Source organism: Polypterus senegalus, chromosome 14, assembly GCF_016835505.1.
Source record: "Polypterus senegalus isolate Bchr_013 chromosome 14, ASM1683550v1, whole genome shotgun sequence".
Classification (NCBI taxonomy): domain Eukaryota; kingdom Metazoa; phylum Chordata; class Cladistia; order Polypteriformes; family Polypteridae; genus Polypterus; species Polypterus senegalus.
The window spans coordinates 56,770,442-56,792,449 of NC_053167.1; the positions used below are offsets into that span (position 1 = coordinate 56,770,442).

At 40.4% G+C, this 22,008-nt stretch overlaps 1 protein-coding gene across 3 annotated transcripts in view; it reads right to left on the reverse strand.

Moving 5' to 3' along the window:
• dnmt3bb.1 (DNA (cytosine-5-)-methyltransferase 3 beta, duplicate b.1) overlaps positions 1-19,937 on the reverse strand; it is a 171,474-nt gene extending 151,537 nt beyond the window's left edge. For 2 of the 3 annotated variants that reach the window (XM_039735312.1, XM_039735310.1), the window contains exon 1: positions 19,789-19,937. The gene's annotated coding sequence lies outside the window, so the exon portion shown is untranslated. Of the gene's footprint in view, positions 1-19,721 lie in introns of all 3 variants that reach the window. The other variant, XM_039735311.1, reaches the window with a different exon arrangement.
• Between the last annotated feature and the right edge of the window lie 2,071 nt (positions 19,938-22,008).

Consider the following 22,008-nt stretch of genomic DNA (forward strand, 5'->3'; position numbering starts at 1 on the left):
TTTCTAAACTCTTTCGGGATTCCACCCAACAGGATGACAAGCAGAAGAGGGAAGGAACCGCAGACTCCAAGCGTTGTAGCAGTTCGCCGTAAATGCGAATCCAAAAATATCGCAGACATGCTACAAGCTCCTGCCGATGATAGGTAATACAGGAACATTACAAATGCGCAGGGCACAGTATTACTTGGCCACTAATCTGGCCCCGACCATGCCTGACTGCTGTGTCTGTGTATAGTTAGTGGCAGATCCCACTAAAATAAATAACCACGCTGTTCCTGTTTCAAGGAGAATAAAGCTGGTGTTGCTAAAGTACTGAGACTCAGCTTCGTATTTTGGGGTGCAAGACAGGGACTCACACGTTACAACACACACGTCGTCACCATGCTATAGTAAACAGTATACGCTCGTAAGGATGTTGACTATATGAGTGAGGCACGCCAACTCAGAAGGAGAATGGGACAAGTTACTAAAACCAAGTTACTCGCAATCCATGGTTCCACTGAATACAGTAATCCCTCCTCGATCGCGGAGCTTGCGTTCCAGAACGCCCCGCGATAGATGAAAATCTGCGAAGTAGAAACCATATGTTTGTATGGCTATTTTTTATATATTTTAACCCCTTAGAAAAACTCCTGGGTGGCGCAGTGGTAGCGCTGCTGCCTCGCAGTTAGGAGACCCGGGTTCGCTTCCCGGGTCCTCCCTGCGTGGAGTTTGCATGTTCTCCCGTGTCTGCGTGGGTTTCCTCCGGGCGCTCCGGTTTCCTCCCACAATCCGAAGACATGCAGGTTAGGTGGATTGGCGATTCTAAATTGGCCCGTTTGTGTGTGTCCTGCGGTGGGTTGGCACCCTGCCCAGGGTTGGTCGCTGGGATTGGCTCCAGCGGACCCCCGTGACCCTATTTGGATTCAGCGGGTTAGAAAATGGATGGATGGATGGAAACACTCCCACACTGTTTATAAATATTCTCCGCACATGTATACAGTAAACCCTCATTTTTTGCGGTTAATCCACTCCAGACAGATAAATGAATTACCACGAAGTAGGATTCTTTATTTATAAATCTAATGTTTTCGCAGTTAGAGCACAGAAAACCTGTTTACAACCTTCTAAATACGTTTTTTAACATTATTAGAGCCCTCTCGACATGAAATAACACCCTTTAGTCAAAAGTTTAAATTGTGCTCCATGACAAGACAGAGATGACAGTTCTTTCTCACAATTATAAGAATGCAAACATATCTTCCTCTTCAAAGGAGTGCACGTCAGGAGCAGAGAATGTCAGAGAGAGAGAGAGAGAGAGACAGAGAGGGAGAGAAGCAAACAATCAAAAATCAATAGGGCTGTTGGGCTTTTAAGTATGCAAAGCACCGCAATAAAGCGGCCGCGATGAAGGAATCAATGTGAAGGTAGTCTTTCAGCATTTTTTCCGGATCTTCTAAGCACACAGCCACTGTGCAAACTGCCCCTCTGCTCACACCACTTCTGTCAGGAGCAGAGAATGTCAGACAGAGTGAGAGAGACAGAGAAAAGCAAACAATCAAAAATCAATACGGGCTGTTAGAGCTTTGAAGTGTGTGAAGCACCATGCGGGAGGCATATCGTATATCATTGAGGAGTTTTATTTAATACTTAATACGTGCTCTGATTGGGTAGCTTCTCAGCCATCCGACAATAGCATCCCTTGTATGAAATCAACTGGGTAAACAAACTGAGGAAGCATGTACCATAAATTAAAAGATCCATTATCCACAGAAATCTGCGAACCAGCGAAAAATCTGTGATATATATTTAGATAGGCTTACATTTAAAATCCGCGATGGAGTGAAACCATGAAAGTCGAAGAGCGATATAGCGAGGGATCACTGTATGTACTTTGTATATATTTTGATGAACGGCCAGCGATTCAGTCTGGCCAAGACATCCCTGGAAAAGAAGAATGGATAAAGGCACCCTTTTATAGGCACTGCCTCCCCCGGGACGATGGTGGCAGCTACCCTGGACGGCAACAGTTCCCCGGATTTGCATAGGGCACCCTGGGACATGGAGTTCATTTCCTCAGCCCTGTTGGGTGCCGTGGGTGCCGCCAGGGGGAGCGCACAAAGAACCTGGGGACTCGTACTGTTACTATAACCCAGAAGTACTTCGGAGTCATGAGGACGGAAGCCCGCAGTACTTCCAGGATATTTGAGAACGGATGATGTGGCGTTTGACCCAGGAAAAGAGAAGGAACACTTCTGGGTCAAGGAATATAAAAAGGGATATGGGAAACCCAGCAAGGAGAGACAGAGTTGGGAGGTTGGGTGGCGAAGCTGCTGGGAGTGAAGGATTATATTGTGATTATTGTTATTTTATTAATTATTATTATTGGAGAATTGTGGAGTGTGTGGTGCTTTGTGCACTGTAGTGAAGAAAATATTAAAGAAATCTTCTTGGTGCTTTTACAAGTGTGTCCTGGACGTCTGTCTGGTGGGTTTCACGGGGCAACAGCGACCCCTAGCGTCCACAATATATATATTGGCTGTGCTCCAATTACAAAAAACAACAGAAATGTAAAAAATTGTATCTCAAATGTTAAGTTGCCTTGAATAAAGGTATCAATCAAATAATAAGTAATACTAACATCATTAGGTCACTGGACATGCTTACCTTTGAACGTGCTACATACAATTTCACATGAGTAAAACATGCATTAGATCAATTTCTGCTTTTCCTAGTTTTTTTGATGGTCATTGCAAAATACAGTTTTACAGGAGAGTGTCATTTTTTTAATTGAAATGGGTAAACCAGTAGAAATAATGTGAAATTTGAGCATATATTATCTTTATTAGATGTTTATAATTTTCACTTGTTTATGTTATTCTGTATTTCTTTTTGTGTTTTTCATTAGCTGTATGTTTAAGTTTGTAATTTTTTGTCATACCCACAGGTGGAAGATAAACACTTCACATTTAACTTATTACAAACAGCCTGTCTGGGCACATTTAAGCAGATCATGTCATAAATTGAATGTTTTTACTTTTGGGAGTGTTTTCTGTAGTGTTTGAAGTAGAAGAAAATGACTGCTGGTACTATGTTTGGAGGTATCTTAAATGATTGGGGTTCCTCATTTATAGTCCAGGGCGGTAGCACTGCTGCCTCGCAGTTAGGAAACCTGGGTTCGCTTCCCAGGTCCTCCCTGCGTGGAGTTTGCATGTTTTCCCCGTGTCTGCGTGGGTTTCCTCCGAGTACTCCGGTTTCCTCCCACAGTCCAAAGACATGCAGGTTAGGTGCATTGGCGTGTGTGTACCTGCCTTGCACCCTGACCCTGTAGTTAGGGTATAGTGGGTTGGAAGATGGATGGATGGATTTATAGTCCACAGATGTAAACATAACATATTCTAGAGTGTGGGGGATGGGGGGTGGTTGCGGCAACTACATTCCAAGTAGACATGCTTGTAAATGAATCTGGCTTGTGGGTCCTCTTTCAAAGTCTGTAGATGTGAATGTATACTACAATGGAATAGCTGGGGGAGACCTGTTAAGATTAAATTTTCACCATTTGTCTGCCCTGTCTTGGCTGTGAAGATTCCACGTAAACCTCTTACTTCTCTCTTCCTGTTTTTTTTGTTTCTAGTGAAGCCACACCAGCACTTACTGCAACAGTGTCTGCCACAGGCACTGGTGGTTTATAGTGCTTCCTTCGCATCCTCATTGAGCTTTGCTGAACTTTCTCTTTTCATTTCAAACCTCACTGCACAAGGAAAATGTGGTTATGTCTATTTTTTTTCTGACAAGGACACAGTCTCTTCTTCAGTCATTCATGCACTCTATTGGCTAATGCTGCTATCAATCACTTCTGCAGCATCCTTTGTTTTCATAAAGCCCTGTCAGTACGTGCAACACATGCTAGTTAGCATATCTTGTAATATTAATAAATATAGACAAATAAAAAATGTATAGGAAAATAAAAAAAATTTATGTTGGCTAATTTTCTTTTTTCTTTAACATCACTAAATTTCAATCAAATCCATCAAGGTATTTTGAGGTTTATGGGTATTCAGATATTCTATTGTAGGAGGCTTTTTTAACCCCTAAATACTGATATACAGAAATGTCTTTTCTTAGCGGATACCTACTGACTTACCATCCCGCCAAAATTCAGCTTTTTAACTAAATGGGAAATAGTGTTTTTGTTGACGAGTGAGTGAGTCAGTCAGTCAGTCAGTCGACTTTGCATTTTATATATCTATAGATTGCTTTCTGTTTTTATTTGCTATATATTTCATACAACATAATTAATCTGTATTAAGAAATCTCATCTAGATATTCGTCAGTATTTGCTCAAGATATTTCTTTCATTTGTACAAACCACATTTATTGTGGGTATCTCTACTGGTTTAGAAATCCAGTGCACTCTGTTAAAGTAATACAGTTAGACAGTATCGACAGGGGTTTGCAAGTTCTCCCCATATTTACATGGGTCTTCCTCTTATATCCTCAAAGAAATGCAGGTTGTTGAATTTCCACATCAGCTTGAGTGCAAATGTGGGTATGAGTAAGTAGGTCCTGCGATGGATTGGCACCTTGTCCAGTTCTGTTTTCTTCCTTGCACCCAGGGTTGCCTGTATTAGCTCCAGCCTGTTGCAGCCTTAGATAATATTAAACAGGTTTGAAAATGCTATGTTATGTACATTTTGTTGTTTCATTTTTTATGTTTTTGGTTTAGTCATGTGAAAAAGTAAATACACCCAATGATTTTTTGACCATATGTGGACAGATCCAGATTTGACCTTCATTTAAATAGTATATTTACATAAAGGTGATGTAATTACAATAATTTTCACCTCTGGAAAAGATAAAGTACACCTTTTAATTTTCACCTCTGCAAAGGATAAAGTACACCCTTGGCCTAAGTACACCCTAATAGCTGGTATTGCCACCTTTGGTAGAAATAATCTCATGCTGGCATTTCTTTTAATTGCCTACTAGCCTCTGACATCAAATTGGAGAAGCTTTTCCCACTCCATCCATCCATCCATTCATTATTCAACCCGCTATATGGGTCACGGGGGTCTGCTAAACATAATCCTGTAAATTCCAGCAGTGCAATGCTTGAGCGATCTCACGTGCACAGCATTTCAATAGGATTCAGATCCAGGCTTTGATTTGGCCATTCAAGAACACTCAATTTCTTTATTTTAAGGTCGTTGTCATGTTGCTAAGTCTACTTTTGGGTGAGAGAGATGGTCTCATGTTATCCTTAAGCACACCTTGGTATAATAAAGAATTCACAGATCAAATAAACAATTTCACAAAAGGTTCAAGGACGATACAATAGCTTCCATGGTGCAGTGGTAGGAATTGCTGACTTATAATCAACAGTCCCTTGGTTCGATCCTGACTGCCTCGTATATTTACCGTCTTGAGTAGTGAGTTGTTCTTATCTTCTTATATAATACGCTATCGTGGCTGTTCGTTTGTCTGTCCAGGATTTTAAATCACTTGTAGCTCGCAAACCATTTCACCTATTAACCTGACATTTGGTACACATATAATACGTGACATCTACTATCCACTTTCATGGTGATGATTTTTACTACTGTTTTTATTTTTATTTTATTGTAGAATCAACTCTCGGCAGTACGCAGCAGGGCAGCCATGCAGCGCATGCATATGTGCATCGTTCTCATTCCCTACCACCTTCATGGTCACTTCCCCTACATCTTCATAACTTTGATCATTCTTGAGGCAGACTGACGACTTAAGTGCCAGCTTAAGTGAAAAATTAAGAAAAACGTACCAAATAATTGCAACACAAACACTAACTTAATCAGTTTTAACATGAAAAGATGCCTACGAAAGAAGAGAAGCAGCGGGTCACTAGGGTGGAGAAAAGAACAGCTGCTCAGGAAGCAGTAAGCGCATCAACCTCTGAGCAAACGAATGCTAAACAGAGACAGAGAAAGAGTATTAAAACTATGAATGCTCAAGTCAAGTGCATTCACTGCACATTATCGTGCAGTACGCCGTTACTGGTTGTTAATATTATACAACTAGCAAAATACCCGCGATTCGCAGTGGCAAAGTACTGCCTTAAAATTTTTATTAAGAAGAAAATTAAACCTTTTTAAACTGAGGGAAAATATACTAATAATTATTTGTTAAGAATCTCTTTGTATACCACATTGTGAGTTCAGCCCTCCGGTTGTAATATGACCAAGCTGTGCGCTGAGCTTACTCTTGACCATGCAACGTACAGTTGGCCATGTGAAAAGTAATCTTATTTCAAATCTCACAGCTTGGATTGCTGCTGTCATAATCGATTTGAGTTTCATGGTTTGTTTCAATTACGACAGTATTTGTAGGACTTGTGTCGAAGAGACATTTGGCATCTGTCAAGCGTTGTAAGTATACAACCGGTTTCATCGATCACTTCACATCCAGCTTTTGAGAGTTTAAACATTCAGAAACATCAAAGTGTCCACTACTGAAATCGTCACCTGTGAATCTAAGATGTTTAAGAGGCACTGGCAGTTGTCGAAAGGTGTAAAATACTTGGCCATTTCGGTACACTTGAAAGCGACAACCGAACAATTCAACAAGCAGCCATCAACTCACATGCAGATCCATAGGTGAAGGGCTTAAGCATTTCACTCTTATAGTGCTGCTGTGTAGTATAATTATCTCCTGTACCGTCATCAGTCCACACCTTGAACCTGTCCCAGTCATTCAATACATAAGACACAATGTTCCTCCGGATATCAAGAGTGAGCCTGATATGGCCGTGCAATATATAACAAAGAGAATGGAAAAGGTAGGTGGCATCTCCGGGCATGGAAACAACTCAGTAAGAGACAGTTCTTTAATCGATGGTGATCACCTCGATAGACATGTTAATGGGGGTACGGTTGGAATGATAAAGGAAATGGGTACCTGAACAATGTAAAGTAAGTCTAAAATACCTACACAATAACTATAATCGTAAAAAATGAACACTAAAACAGTGGAGAAGCCGTGGATTAAATTAAAAGGCTGTAGTTATCAGCAGGGAGACGTGAATCCCGTGGCGTAGCAAGGAAGGGAATGTAGAGACTGGAGCGACGGACGGCCTTATATAGGCAGGCAGCCAACAGCGTGGGAGGCGTTGGGATGGGGGTGACCGATCTGCAGGCTATGTACGCAAGTAGGATTCAGTTAGCGTTGGGAACCCGCGTACCAAATTTCTTGAAGATGGGCCTATAAGTAACAAAGACTATGTATATATGGCGGCCGACAGTCACATCATACCATCGAAATAAGTACGTACATTGGTTTCGGTTAGTGCAGGGAAGCCGCCTACCAAATTTCGTGAAGATGGGGCCATAAATAAGAAAGTTCAAAATGGCAGACGTTGTTGACCGTTATGACCGTTACACGTAGAATTTCGAAATGAAACCTGCTTAACTTCCGTAAGTAAGCTGTAAGGAATGAGCCTGCCAAATTTCAGCCTTCTACCTACACGGGAAGTTGGAGAATTAGTGATATTGGAAACTTCAACATGGCGGCTGACTGTGGCGTCATACTACCAAAATACGTACGTACATTGGTCTCGGTTAGCGCAGGGAAGCCGCCTACCAAATTTCGTGAAGATGGGGTCATAAATAAGAAAGTTCAAAATGGCGGACGTTGTTGACCGTTATGACCGTTACACTTAGAATTTCAAAATGAAACCTGCTTAACTTCCGTAAGTAAGCTGTAAGGAATGAGCCTGCCAAATTTCAGCCTTCTACCTACATGGGAAGTTGGAGAATTAGTGACGTTGGAAAGTTCAATATGGCGGCCGACAGTGGTGTCTTACCACCGAAATAAGTACGTACATCGGTTTCGGTTAGGGCAGGGAAGCCGCTTACCAAATTTCGTGAAGATGGGACCATAAATAAGGAAGTTCAAGATGGTGGACGTTGTCAACCGTTATCGACCGTTATGACCATTACGTGTAGAATTTCGAAATGTAACCTGCTTAACTTTTGTAAGTAAGCTGTAAGGAATAAGCCTGCCAAATTTCAGCCTTCTACCTACACGGGAAGTTGGACAATTAGTGATGAGTGAGTGAGTGAGTGAGTCAGTGAGGGCTTTGCCTTTTATTAGTATAGATAGATAGATATAGATAGATAAACAAATACATTTGATTTGCATCTGTAACAGCCACTATATTAAATGTATAGTACTTTTTCACTTTTATACTCTCAGTCACGATCACGATACATACTTATGCCCACCCCCGCCTCCCCCAGGATCTGGCTCTGTTACTTTGTATCTAAAACTGGGAATAACTGTAGATGTGAGTGGTGTTTTGAGACAACTGAACTGGAAATTCTCTGATCTGGATGGATAAAAGCTGACACACAAACGGTGCCAAATCTGCCTTATTCATATCTCACTGTCACTTGATTTTTTTTTTATTCAATTATATTGAGTGTTCCTGCTTATGCTGAATTAGTATGCATCTTAAGGACTGTGATGTCAAAGCCGCACTGACAGAAAACAGAGACATGGGTATCTGTATATATAGTTCACTAAGGCAAGACAACCATGGAAAGCACGCCGGAAGAGGCGTGGATTCACTAAGCTGCCGACAAGTGAGACACCTATGGCGCACACAGGAAAGAGCCATGCCCACCAACTCCAAGACCATTGGATACGACGACAACTCGCAGGGCCACGCCCACCAACTCGGACGCGACAACACAGAAAAAATGGCGTCATTTATATTCGTGTGTCGTAGAGCCCACATGCAGTGCAGGTCAGGTTAATGTCATGTGCATGTCATGCACCTCCGAGCTACGTTGACTGTTCATAGAGGCATGTTTCTAGCGGAGGTGAATCGCCATATGCAGCGTGTGAAACGGTTTGCGAGGGGTATCCCATGGGATCCTTAAAACAATCCTTTACAACTGAGGTTGAAGCACAATGAAGTAAGCAGTCTTTAAAAACCACCTTTTCGGTTACGACGCACAACCGCGTGCACCAAACTGTTTTACATGCTACATACAGCTATTCACTTCCGCGACAAACATGCGTCTTCTTAGATGCTCCTGCAGGAACACGGAAGACGTTTTCCTGCCCACCAATGCTCCTTTTTCACCAGACGGCGTCTACCCTCGCTCTCTAGGTATTCACACTGCCTGCCCATTTGCCCAGACGCAAAAACTCACCAACCACCCAGTTAGTCCCTTTCGTCTCTGGTAAGAGTCCGCATGCATGTCTGAGCCACGCGGCGTTTGTTATGTCGCGGGTTCACTATTGTGTTGTATTTTGCTCTCTCCAGAGTTCCATCTTTTCATTCACTTACTGTTGTATTCTCACACCAACCCGTTTTAGACATCCGTGTCTTTCCAGAAGTGCTTAGCATTCAATTAATAATTAATTATGCATCACATTGACCGTGTGTCTACCCAGCGCAGAGATGCGTAGGTAAGCCGTTGAACCCCATTCGGGCTGCAAGCCGTGGAATTCCCACTAAATGTGACTTATACGCTCCCACTCACACTACTTTGTGCACAACCCCCCTCCTACCGTGGTCGGGCATCTTGGTGGATTATATATAGAAAAGCAGCCAAAACCAAGGGGTATCCCGTGGGGTCCTTAAAATATTCCTTTACAACTGAGGTTAAAACACAATGAAGTAGGCAATCTTTAAAAAAAAGAGTTTTCGGTTACGACGCACGCCTGCGTGCACCATCACCATAGCAAACTGTTTTACACGCTACATGCATCAATTCGCTTCAGCGACTAACATGCGTCTTCTTAGATGCTCCTGCACTTTGATCACACCCCCCTCCCACCTTGCTACTACCATGATCGGGTGTCTTGGTTGGATTATATATAGAAAGGCAGCCAAAACCGCACAAAGCAATGAAAAGTCTAGAGTTCCATCTTTTCATTTTCTTTCTGTTGTATCCTCAAACCCTCCCTTTTTAGACAACTGTGTCTTTCCAGAAGTGTTTAACCATCATTAAATAATTATGTGGTGTTTGTTATGCCGCGGGTTCACTATTGTGTTGTATTTTGCTCTCTCCAGAGTTCCATCTTTTCATTCGCTTACTGTTGTATTCTCACACCAACCCGTTTTAGACAACCGTGTCTTTCCAGAAGTGTTTAGCATTCAATAAATAGTGCATGACATTGAGCATGACATTGAGCGGGCTGCAAACTAAGTCCCACTAAGTGCGACTCATACGCTTCCACTGGTTGCGTCCCAACCCTTTGTACACACCCCCCTCCCACCTCGCTACTACCGTGGTCGGGTATCTTGGTGGAATATATATAGAATAGCAGCCAAAACCGCACAGAGCAATGAAAAGTCTACGTCAGTCACAGGTACATCTGTACTGTGTAAAGACGGCGACTCAAGTGACGAGTTGGAGGTGGGCACATGAGTGGGCAGTGCATACTGAACGAGAAATCAGCACACTAGCATGATGGACGGAGCTGAATCGACGTCATTCTCCTTTCCTACCGTTTCACACTCCGCGCTGTGCACCCCCATCCCTCCATCTGGCAGGAGAAGGTGTGAGGACGGTGCGCCAGTTTTCAGTCACTTCACACGATTATGTGTTGGTTCGTTCCGTGCATTGTTACAATGTTGCTTTTCTTGCTGATTTATTACATTATGGATTTTTCAAATGTTAATTTTCTCCCTCTGCTTAAAAATCATTAAAAAACCGGCCTGATTATGCGGCGTATAGTAAGCCGCGGGTTGGCTAGTATATGATATTTGGAATTATTCATTGTATGACCTTATAGTACATTTCAGAAAACATTGTGGCACGGATGCTACATTATTCATATTCATTCGTGTACCTTCTTGTGGCTATAATCAATGACAGCGTTCCCCCGATCTTGCCCAGTCTGCACAGGACTCCAGGACATGCAGAGGAAAGAATGTTCCTCTGCAAGGTGAGCCATGAACTCTTTTCTCAGTGGACTCCGTACATGCCTTTCACGATACATGTGCTATGATCGCTGCCAGGTCAACTTGTTATTGCACAAGCAACTAGCCACCTGCGTGCTGCTGCTAGCAATGAATAAGCTCACACCTTCTGGTGTCAGCACGCAGCACCAGGGAGGGGAATGAAAGAGACAAATATATGTGACATTTTGAAGAAATCATTGTATGACCTGAATAGTACCAATCAGAAAACATCATCTCACTAATGCAATATTATTTGAAAACGAACAGATTGGGTGTAAATTTGTTACTTGTAAAAGTTACCTTTTTTACTTTTATTTTCTCAGTCTCATTCACACTCTCCCTCCCCTCCTGATCTGACCCTAACTAACTAACTAACAGAGCCAACATAAATTCTCAAGAGATGGCAGCATCACATCTTCAGGATGCTTTCGTTTCAGATGCTCATGCATCGCGATGGTGCTGCCGTGAAAAGAAAGCTCCGCTTTGCATAATCTGTATTCAACTTTTTTTTCTCCCACACTTTAGAAAGTTTCTGTCTCAATTTTTTTCCATCTCCTTCTCCCTACTCTATCCGACTCGCCATTGCAACCACGTTTATTTTCCTCTACATTCTTCTTCTCCTCAGACGTTCTTCTTCGTTAGTAGGACTGTGTGCGCCTTGACAAACAATAACAAACGATACTGCTCCCAAATGCTCATGTAGTGCATTGCAGTTAAAAAAAATTGTGTTTTTTTGTGACTGGAGCGTCTATTGAAGGTTCTGTTTATGACACATCGACAATAAAAAATCCATGTTGACGATTTTTTGTAGTTGACGTTGTCGATTACGTCAACTAATCGAAGCAGCCCTAATTAAAACATCACAAAAAATATTTAGTTCACCTGCAAGTGCTTTTTGTATGTCTGTATGCATTTTTTAGTGCATCTCACACTATTGAATTAAAACATGAATGCTGTCAAAACAAAACAGTGCAATTACAAATACACAGATATTACTTATTCATTTGTCATTTTATTACATGTCACTGTTTCACTTGACAAGTCCAGTTGCATGTGTGATTTGTTTTTTAGTTAGTCAGATGACTGGCACTGCATGGAGTCAACAAGAGAGGTGTATGGTGGAGTATAGCCACTTAGGTTCACTCTTATGGAGTCATTTAAATGTTCATCTGTCAGACTTGTTCTGGACTTTGATTTCATGAAATTCATGTCAGAAAAGGCAGACTCACAGAGGTATGGAGACCCAAACAAAGCAGACATTTTCACAGCTGCTTGGTGAAGATTCTTATAGCTATCTGGCTCTACTAAGCTCCAGAAATGCTGAGAATGCTGTTCAGACTTTAACTGCACATTATTTTGAAGGTTTACTCATATATAATATATAAAATCCAATGTCTCTCTGTCTGCAGTATGCCTATCCGCTTTTCACGAGAGAACTACTTAACGGATTCAGATCGTTTTTTTTTCTCTACGATTTCCTTGAACATTCCGGTTAAATTTGCGACTTCTCTCATTTCGCTATGTGTCATAGTTCGCAAGTGTTATAGTTAGCACGTATCCAAGAGAGATGCAGCGGGCAGAGGGGAGGGACCTTCCTCACTCACTCACCAGCTTCGGGGCGTGTCCCTTAACTCCGCTTAGCTAGTGAACAAGAGAACAATTGAATTCAATTGAATTTGTTTGGTATTTAAAATAAAGTGTTACTTAGGTATTGATAAGCTTGAGTTTGGATATTCTCTTCAGTGTATGCCACATTGAAAAGGTAGATTGCAAATCAGATTGTGGATCGTGATTTTGTGTTAAAAGGATCATGATATGATTTTTTGAAAAGATCGCCCAACCCCAATTTAACTAATCATCCATCCATCCATTATCCAACCCGATATATCCTAACCACAGGGTCACGGGGGTCTGCTGGAGCCAATCCCAGCCAACACAGGGCGCAAGGCAGGAAACAAACCCCCGGGAGGGCGCCAGCCCACCGCAGTTTGACTAATCAAGTTTTCAAATTTTTGTAGGATTTATTAACCCTTTGGCAAGCTACTTGGAAAGTGGTTGTGAGCTACCAGTAGCTCACAAGCAACGAGTTGGAGAACCCTGATCTAAGACATCACATGTTGTTCAAGCCTAAGATAAGTAAGTCTCTTGGAGTACTAGGGAAAGTGGGCTGTGCATGTGTTATTCATACGGTACTTGTGTGGGTTAAAGTGCTAGGGAATAATGTGCATGTGTATACGTCTTTCATACGGTACTTTTGTGGTTAGGGTCTGTGTATATGCGTATATTTATGTATACGTGTGTTAATCTTAAAGTGCAACAGTAGACCAACCCGGTAACGACCATGACGAGTACACTTACCCTTGAAGAAAATAGGTAAAGTGTAAGTAGAGGGAAATACCACAAACAGATTCACAATTTTTTAAATATTTTTGTCTGATTTTGGATATAACCATTGTGGTATGTTAAACTGGTTAAGGTTGTGGACATGAAGCCCTGAGGTTGTGGGTTTGAATCCCACTATAATACTATGTAACCATTAGCGAGTCACTTCACTTTTCTGTGCTCCCAATGTAAAAACAAAAGAAATGTTAAAATTTGTATCTGAAATGTCATTAGTCGGGCGGCACGGTGGCGCAGTGGTAGCGCTGCTGCCTTGCAGTTAGGAGACCCGGGTTCGCTTCCCGGGTCCTCCCTGTGTGGAGTTTGCATGTTCTCCCAGTGTCTGCGTGGGTTTCCTCCGGGCGCTCCGGTTTCCTCCCACAATCCAAAGACATGCAGGTTAGGTGGATTGGTGATTCTAAATTGGCCCTAGTGTGTGCTGGGTGTGTTTGTGTGTGTCCTGTGGTGGGTTGGCACCCTGCCCAGGATTGGTTCCTGCCTTGTGCCCTGTGTTGGCTGGGATTGGCTCCAGCGGACCCCCGTGACCCTGTATTCGGATTCAGCGGGTTAGAAAATGGATGGATGGATGTCATTAGTCATTGGATAAAGATGTAAGCCAAATAAGTAAATGTAAATTACTAGCTAAATGAGGAAAGATAATTAGGCAAAATCAACTTATTTAGAATTACCCTAGGATTTTTTTACATAGTTGCTTATTTTATAATAAGCATGCATGGGATGCAAACTACGTCCCCTTGGTGGCCCCCCTGTGTTGCATCAGAGCCACAACTGTGGAACACCGGAGCTCATCCCTGTTGGGCTCCATGGCCACCGCCGGGGGAGCTGCACGGCTTCCTGAGCCAGTGTGGGTTATAATGCAGCCACACCCGGAAGTGCAGCATTAATTAGGTTAATTATCACCTGAAGCACTTCCGGGTGGGCTATAAAAGGAGCCTGCAGCCACCACGCGAGGCGCCAGTGTCAGTAGGAGGAGGATGATGAGGACAAAGCTGCCCAGGAGGAGTGGAGGAGAAAGACAAGTGATTTTTCTGTTTTTCTTTTGTGTGTGCTTTGGGGGCGGTGTAGTGCCTGTGGGACACGGGGAAGACATTCCCCACGGGTGAAGAAAAATAAATCTTTTGTTCATTTTACTCGTGTCTCCGCTGTTAGTCTAGTGTCGCGTCGGTGCCTATAAAGCACCATATCCCACACCTTCCATTAACTCACGATCATCCAGTTGATTCTGACATCGCTTAAACAAACTGGTGACCCAATAGGTTTGCACCATGAAGATGCGCTGCTCAATACTGTACACCACCATCCTGATGAGAAGTCGAATGACTGTGTAAAAGGATGCAGGCGGTAGCACCCAGAAGTTGCAAACAGAGGTTAAACATAGGGGAATCCCAGCTTGTTCCAAGCTCCATATACTGAGGAGCACATTGCATATTGTTTTATTCAGATTGCTTCGTCCTAGCGAGAGTTATTACAGAATATTCGGGGCATCTTTTGAATGAATTTCCCTGTAGTTTTTTTCAGTGATAGATGGGCAACTGTTTGATTGATATACCATTATTTAAAATTTGCCATTACTATTACTCGTAGTATTTATATACATTATATATTTTATATTTAATATTTTACATATTTCATATTCAATTACCTAAGGTCTAATACTGTCCACTAGAATAATGGAGTTACTTTTAAAAAGTTGATTAAAAGGATTTCTGTTTTTGCCATAATTTTGAATATGTATCAAGTATCGTGAACTTTCACTGGTATTGGTATTAAATACAAAAATTCTGGTATCATTTTATCCCTAACTTGTTGTTCCCCGCGACTCCACCTGTGTAGTAGTGGAAAAGACAAACTTTAAAAATCAATAAAAAATTTTTTAGAAATGTAATCATTTGTATTAAGAACAATTTTTATTAATAGCTTTCGTATCAAGGGCCTCTTGATATAAAATATTTTTGGTTTTGCTATCAGGGTGGGAATGGAGCTGTGATCTCTTTGCCAAAAAAGTAAAAAGTTGGCAAGGTATCTCTGGCCAAGTGGAACGTAGGTACGCTCCAACATCAAACATTGCCACTGTATCTGATCATGTTCAGCTCTGACAGGAGAGCGTCCCCTGCATGGGGAGAACACATGGCCGTGATATCTCTGCCAATGAGCAGGTACCCTCTAAAACACACATAGCTGTGATCTCTCTCTCAAAAATGTCAAACTTCACTCTTTAACAGTCTCTAGATGATAATGTCCGCTGAAAAAACAGGTATCACTAGCTCAGCGGAGGCAAGGTACACCCCAACACGTGGCAAGAAGTATAGCAACTTGAACGGAGGCTGGGGCATGAGTGAGGATGGCCCCACCTGGCTTCCTACTCCTGATGTCCCACCTACCCCTTCCATCGGCCAGCAGCCTGTCTCTCGGATATGTGCAAATAAATAGGTGCCATATCCAAACTATGATACTTAGCGTGATGAGAGAAACTGCAAAATCAACCGGAATGTTTAAGCAAATTACAGAAAAAACCCAATCTAAATCTGTTAAGTAGTTCTCTTGTGAAAAGCGGACAGACAGACAGACAGACAGACATTGGATTTTATATATATTGAAATTGCATGTGCGATTTTCAGCCATATCACTGTCTTTATGGAGTCTACATATTTTCTGTTTCTTTTAACTTTCCCAGATAAGTGAGCATAGGAAGAATTAAGGAAAGAGGCTATATTTTAGGAGTGTGCTATAGACCACCCCCCCCCGCCACCACCAATGAAGACAGTAATTTCAATATGCATCTTTATAATAATATTAAAAAATAACATTTACAGGGGAATTGTATAGTCATGTTATAGTCATATCGTCATGCCCAATTATTAAATGTGCTAATTTTGCCAAGTTTAACTATGGTATGGTAGGGCAAATTTTGAACTGATGCAGGACAAACTGGGATAACTTTTTTAAGTGTGGAGACAGTCAAACAGCAGTTGAATAGGTTTAAATATATTTTACACATAATGCAGGACAAGTACATCCCAACACCTGGAATTGGTAGGAATTTAAGAAAAACTCCAAAGTATGTAAGTAAGGTGATAAACAAGAAGATACTTTTAGAATTTCAGGACCTGTAAAATAGACATTTCAAAAAGGAGATGCTGTGACTTATGGGATTTGTGGCTATGAGGCAAGAAAAAGCAAGGAGAAATAAAATGCTTGTAACATGTTGACAAATCGATGAGCAGCACTATACTTATTGCTTGTCATCCATTTTACTTAAGAAAAAAAAAACTTTAATTTTGATATTCATATAAATACCCCTATTACAAAAAAATTGCAAAGTCAGAAAAAATATATTATTAATTTAAACCCCTAGCAAAAATCATGTTAATCAATGCTTTCAATTTTTTTTATCCTTCATCCACTGATCCTAATGGGTAAATTAGCTGTAAAGTCACATGCTAATTATTTCACGAAATTATATGCATGAAAGTGGAAAGACTTGCTCTGGTTAAAATCTTTAATGATGCCACCCGTTTCACACAATACAAGTGCGTATTTTCCCAGGTTTAATGTGCATAGATTTCCCCTTAAAATGAAAATGAAATGATTTTTTACATGTTTTAAAAAAAAAACTTGTGCTGTTTGACGTTTTACACATTTTAGTTGTAATTTGATTATCAGTGCTGGTTCCAGTGCCCCTAAGGCAGTTCATGCATGTGCCAGTCACCCGATGCTGCCTGAGGACACACTATTGTCAAGTTTTATATACAGTGTCAAAAACGGCTTATTAAACAAAGAAAATGAGCAAATGAAAAATGTCAACAATGAACTTGTTCCTTTCTTATGTTATGACCTAATTATTTCCACTTAATATTAAAAACATTACTCTTTGTATAGTACTGCACTCTTTTAAAAAGGTCTGGAACACTATTAAAGGCAATTTTAAAGCCAAAACCTCATGTACTTAAGTGTATTTCTAAAATACCATTATTATGACATTTCTGAATATAAGCACTTAAAATTACTTGTCTGTACATTTTGAAAAAATATTAAAAAACTGCAGGCAAATACACTATAAACTTTGTTCTGAACTCCAATGGCAAGTAACAGTTGCACTGTTTACAATTTCTGAGATTACAGAAAGATTTGGGGATAATACACCTAATTAAACAAGAAGCTCAATTAACAATAACTCTTACCATGAAAGAAACAATCTGTTTGGAGAGAAAGCCTACTGTCACTGGGTTCTTCCAGGAACTGAATTTGACATTCATGTTTTTGCCTATTCAAGCTATAAATACAATATGTCCATTAAACTGGATGTGAGCCTTTATTTCTCTTCATAAAAAAATTGCAAAAATCTAAACTTTTTAATAGACAAAGTGACCATATTATTTTTTTAACAAAATTCTTCTAACTTATATGTGTATCACAGTGAACATTATCAGCTGGATCTCTGTGAAAATTTCTATACGACTAAAGATTCCATTTACAACAACCCTCTAAGGAACAAGTGGGACTGGTAGAGGTAAAGAAAGCAATACAGTCCCTTTCATGTCATAATATGCTTTGTCTTAGCTTCAAAGCGTACTTTCTGAGTATATACTATGGGGTCAAACCCTTCGGAAAAATAAAATGGAAAGAAAGTAATCTCAATCAAATAAACATTTGCAGACGTTGCAGGTAGGCTATAGTGAAATATGCAACTGAAAGTGTGTTTTCTTTGATTGTTTTTTCAATTTTGTATTCGGGGCAGCAGAAAAAAATTGTTACATGTAGATGAAATGCTGTTAAAAAACAAGGGTGGGCTAATGATGAGAAAGAAAGAAAGAAAGAAAGAAAGAAAGAAAGAAAGAAAGAAAGAAAGAAAGAAAGAAAGGTCTGAATTACATTTGTTACAAAACCATAAAACAGAAAAATGTTGAAAAATATTCATCTCCTTAAAGCCACTGGTAAGTGAATCATGCACTGAAGCCACTGTGGAATGCAGTCTGTCCCTCTTTATAAACTGTTCTTTGTATCAGGTTGCACATGTATTAGTTATTAGTACAGAACTTCTTTCAGGCTTATCATACGATATTGTATTTGTCTGCATGACAAGCTATAATGAAAGTGATGGTGTTACTAATACTAATTAAATTCAAAGTATGTTGGACACATGTTATGTGTGGAAGTAGTTTACGTCAAGTTAATTCGAAATCGGAATATTTCAAAAAGTCACAAATCTAGACGTGAAGTCGTATTTCGAACGTCTGGACCTTTTACGCTCAGTTGATATTGATCAACGTTGGCGACAGAAATAGCGTGATTGAAGAATATCTGCGTCATTGCTCATTCCTTGTCTACACAAGTCCGGCGGATATTTTTTCCCTTCTGTACGCGAGAGAGTGGGGGGAGAGAGAGAGAAGAGGAGGGAGGGGGAGAGAGACAGAGAGAGAGAGAGAGAGAGAGAAGGGGAGGGGGCCGAGTTTCCACTGCATTTTTTAACAATTACAGTACCTTTCGCTCATTGTATCAATATAAAAGTTCAAAGAAGCTACTTATAGTATTCAAAAACCACGAAAGAAAAAAGTTTATTGTAAAATTCCAATTTTTTTTTTGGTTTACTTTTTTTCGTTTAAAACTACGTCCGAAAATACTAAGGTGTATGTAAAGATTGTATTACTGAATAAGAATGGATTTTGTATACGAGTGCTGCCGTCACCTCGTTCTGTCACAAAACTGAGCATGAATATTTAAAAATCACGCATTAGTACGTTTAACGCAAAACTACCTTTCCTAACTAATTAACTTCAAGACATTAGCGAGTATATAACAAAAAGTCACCTATAAATGTAAAATATTGCACCACATTTGCGGAGCGAATTACAACCCACAATTTTTCGTATGCTAATTAAACAGTAGTAATTTCTCCCAACAAGGTTCTTTTTTTTTGTTTAATTCCAAATGCTTGAAATTTTAAACAAGTGGAAGAGAAGAAAATAAGACGAGAATGCGCACATGCGGTCATATTTGGACACACCGGTCTTAAACTGAAGTGTGCAGCCGACTTTAGCCGGTATGAGTGCCGCTTACATATCTTAATTATTTAATTACATTTACAATATCTATGTACACATAACCAACAGTACTATATAAACATTCTCGCGCTTCAAGTTCATGCCCATAAAAATGAAAGTTTCAGCATGCTATAAAATTGTCCTGAAAGACAGCGTGTTCTCTTATTTCTAGAAGACAAAATACGGACTTCATCTAATAAACTGTAACTTTCAAGCTTTGAACGACAAAAATTATCTTAACTGTAATACGGTGTTATTTGTGGGAGTGGAAAGGGGGAGCTTCCTTTCAGTCAAATTCCTCCAATGTCGCCCGTCCAACTTTTAGCTACAGAATTACGGTGGCTTACCGAGAGCATCCAGCGGTCAGCACCTCGTCCGCAGCTTAGACGGCAAAGAGTGGAGGCGGCTGCTTACCTGCTCTCGCCGTTACGCTGATTGACAGACGCCACTGATTTGTCGTCGCCCTGTATTTGAGCCTCCCAAAGTGTCACTGTCACATTTGTCCCAGAGCCCTCTTGCGAATTCCCGGTCTTCAGGGGTTCATGTAAAGGCGCTGAAATTTTTTTTTTACAAGTCTATCCAGGCGTGACTTTTCCCGGGTCTCGAATCTCAGTCTGAGTAAATGGAGACTTCTTTTACTTTGTTGTTAACTCATTCCTTACTGGAAAGCGCGATCATGTCTTTCCCATACGCGGACTGGAAGTGTCTACCGTGCTTACTGTGCGGTCGTGCGCAATCGAGCGTTTTGTATGCTTTTACTTTAAAACATTTTCATCGTGCGCGGAACGTCACGGAGTCTTTGTAGCTGAGCGCGTTTTGCAAGTCCGTAGTTAGTTTTTTCTTGAACACGTTTTCATCGCATTGGGCACGCTGTAAAATGAGCACCATTTTTGGTCGTCAGGTGTGCTCAACAAGTATAAAAATGATAAGACTATGAATTATGCAAACATTTTAAGTAAAATTTGGTGGATATGATTTAGGCGATTATATTAGCGAAATCAAGACATTTTATTTTGGCCGTTTTTTGGAGTGGGAGGAGCGCTTTCCTTGAGCCACATTTTTGCAGTAGTTTTCAGCTTTATTTGCACCACAGATAATATGTAGGCATATATTTGCGGTTCATTAATTCTTTTTATATATGATATTTCAGAAACATCAGTTATGGATACGTATTAATGTATCTGCAAACAGCTCCAGGAGGCTGGGCACACATCCTGTCCTGGGCACTGTCTCTGTGTAGAGTTTGCACATTCTTTATGTGGCTCCATGCGGTTTTGCCAGGTGTCTCAAAAATGGGTGTGCATGGATGTGAAGAAGTGTGAATACTGGAATGGCCTTGTACCCTGTCCAGGCCTGTTTCTTGCTTTGTGCCCATTCTTAGCAAGTGGGCCCAACATCTAAAGCGTGTAAATAGTAATGATATAAAATTAATTGAAAATCATCTCATTTTACATTTATAAAAATTCAAAAGCAATGCTATTTTCTATTGGTGCTAGAACTTGTATGGAACACAAACAACCAGTCTACAAGGCAGTATGCACTTTGTGAAGCAACTTTTCCTGTGGGAAAGTAAGATGAAAACAAAAGATTTTTTTTAATTGTCATTTCTCAAGAAAATAGAAAAAAGAACAACAATCCTTTAAGAAATATTGTGCCTCTTGGTGAATTCTCTCTCTGAAAAACTATGGCAAACAACACTATACAAAATACTGACTGGTTTTTTTTTTTGGTAACTACTGATTGACCTGTTGTGAGTGGAGTGTCAATTTCTGCATCTTTTTCTTCTGCAATAGGCTGACAATCCATACTCAGCTGTTTCACACTCTGCACCAGATACTGCTGGCCCAGTGAAAATGTAGAACCCAGTAAAATCAGAATCCTTGATACTTTAAGCTTCATCTGTACACATTCTTTTATCAGAATATGATAATAACAAATGGGTAACTACTGTAAATATGATTGATTCCAACAATTGTGATGGGTGGGACTGCACATTGGTGTTGATGCAATTTACATTTTATCAGTATTCTGTCTATGGGTTATGTACATATTCAAATGTTTCTCTACTAGTATTCCCATAGGAAAAAAGAATAAGTGGGCAACTTCTCCAGAAACTATTAACAGCATATATTGTATTTGCAGAAAACGCTAAAGGCCAAGAATCAAACCTGGAAGATGTGGCAATAATACATTAATTAAATAACTTTGTCATATTTGTACAACATGGAAATTAAATAAAATGGTAGGAATAAGCTTCCATACTTCAAGGAAATTCAGCTTAACAACAGTGATAACAGGATTCACAATAAGTCTGTGCATTTATCAGGGCCCAGGCCCACTGCAACCGTGTATTGGGTTAAGTGGATCTGAGAATGAGTATCATGACTCTAAACTGTCCCTCTGTGTATAAATATGGATGCATGCATGAATGTAACCTGCAATAGACTGATAATGGCTTCTGCTTTGCACCAAGATAGGTTTCAGTTCCCTCAGTCCTGAACTGGATTAAGCTAATTCTGAAAATGGAAGGGTAGATATACATTTTTAATGAAAATGTTATATATACAATTATATAACAGGTTGGTTTTGTCCAAAAGAGTGTCACTCACAAACATATTAAGTATATTTACAGAC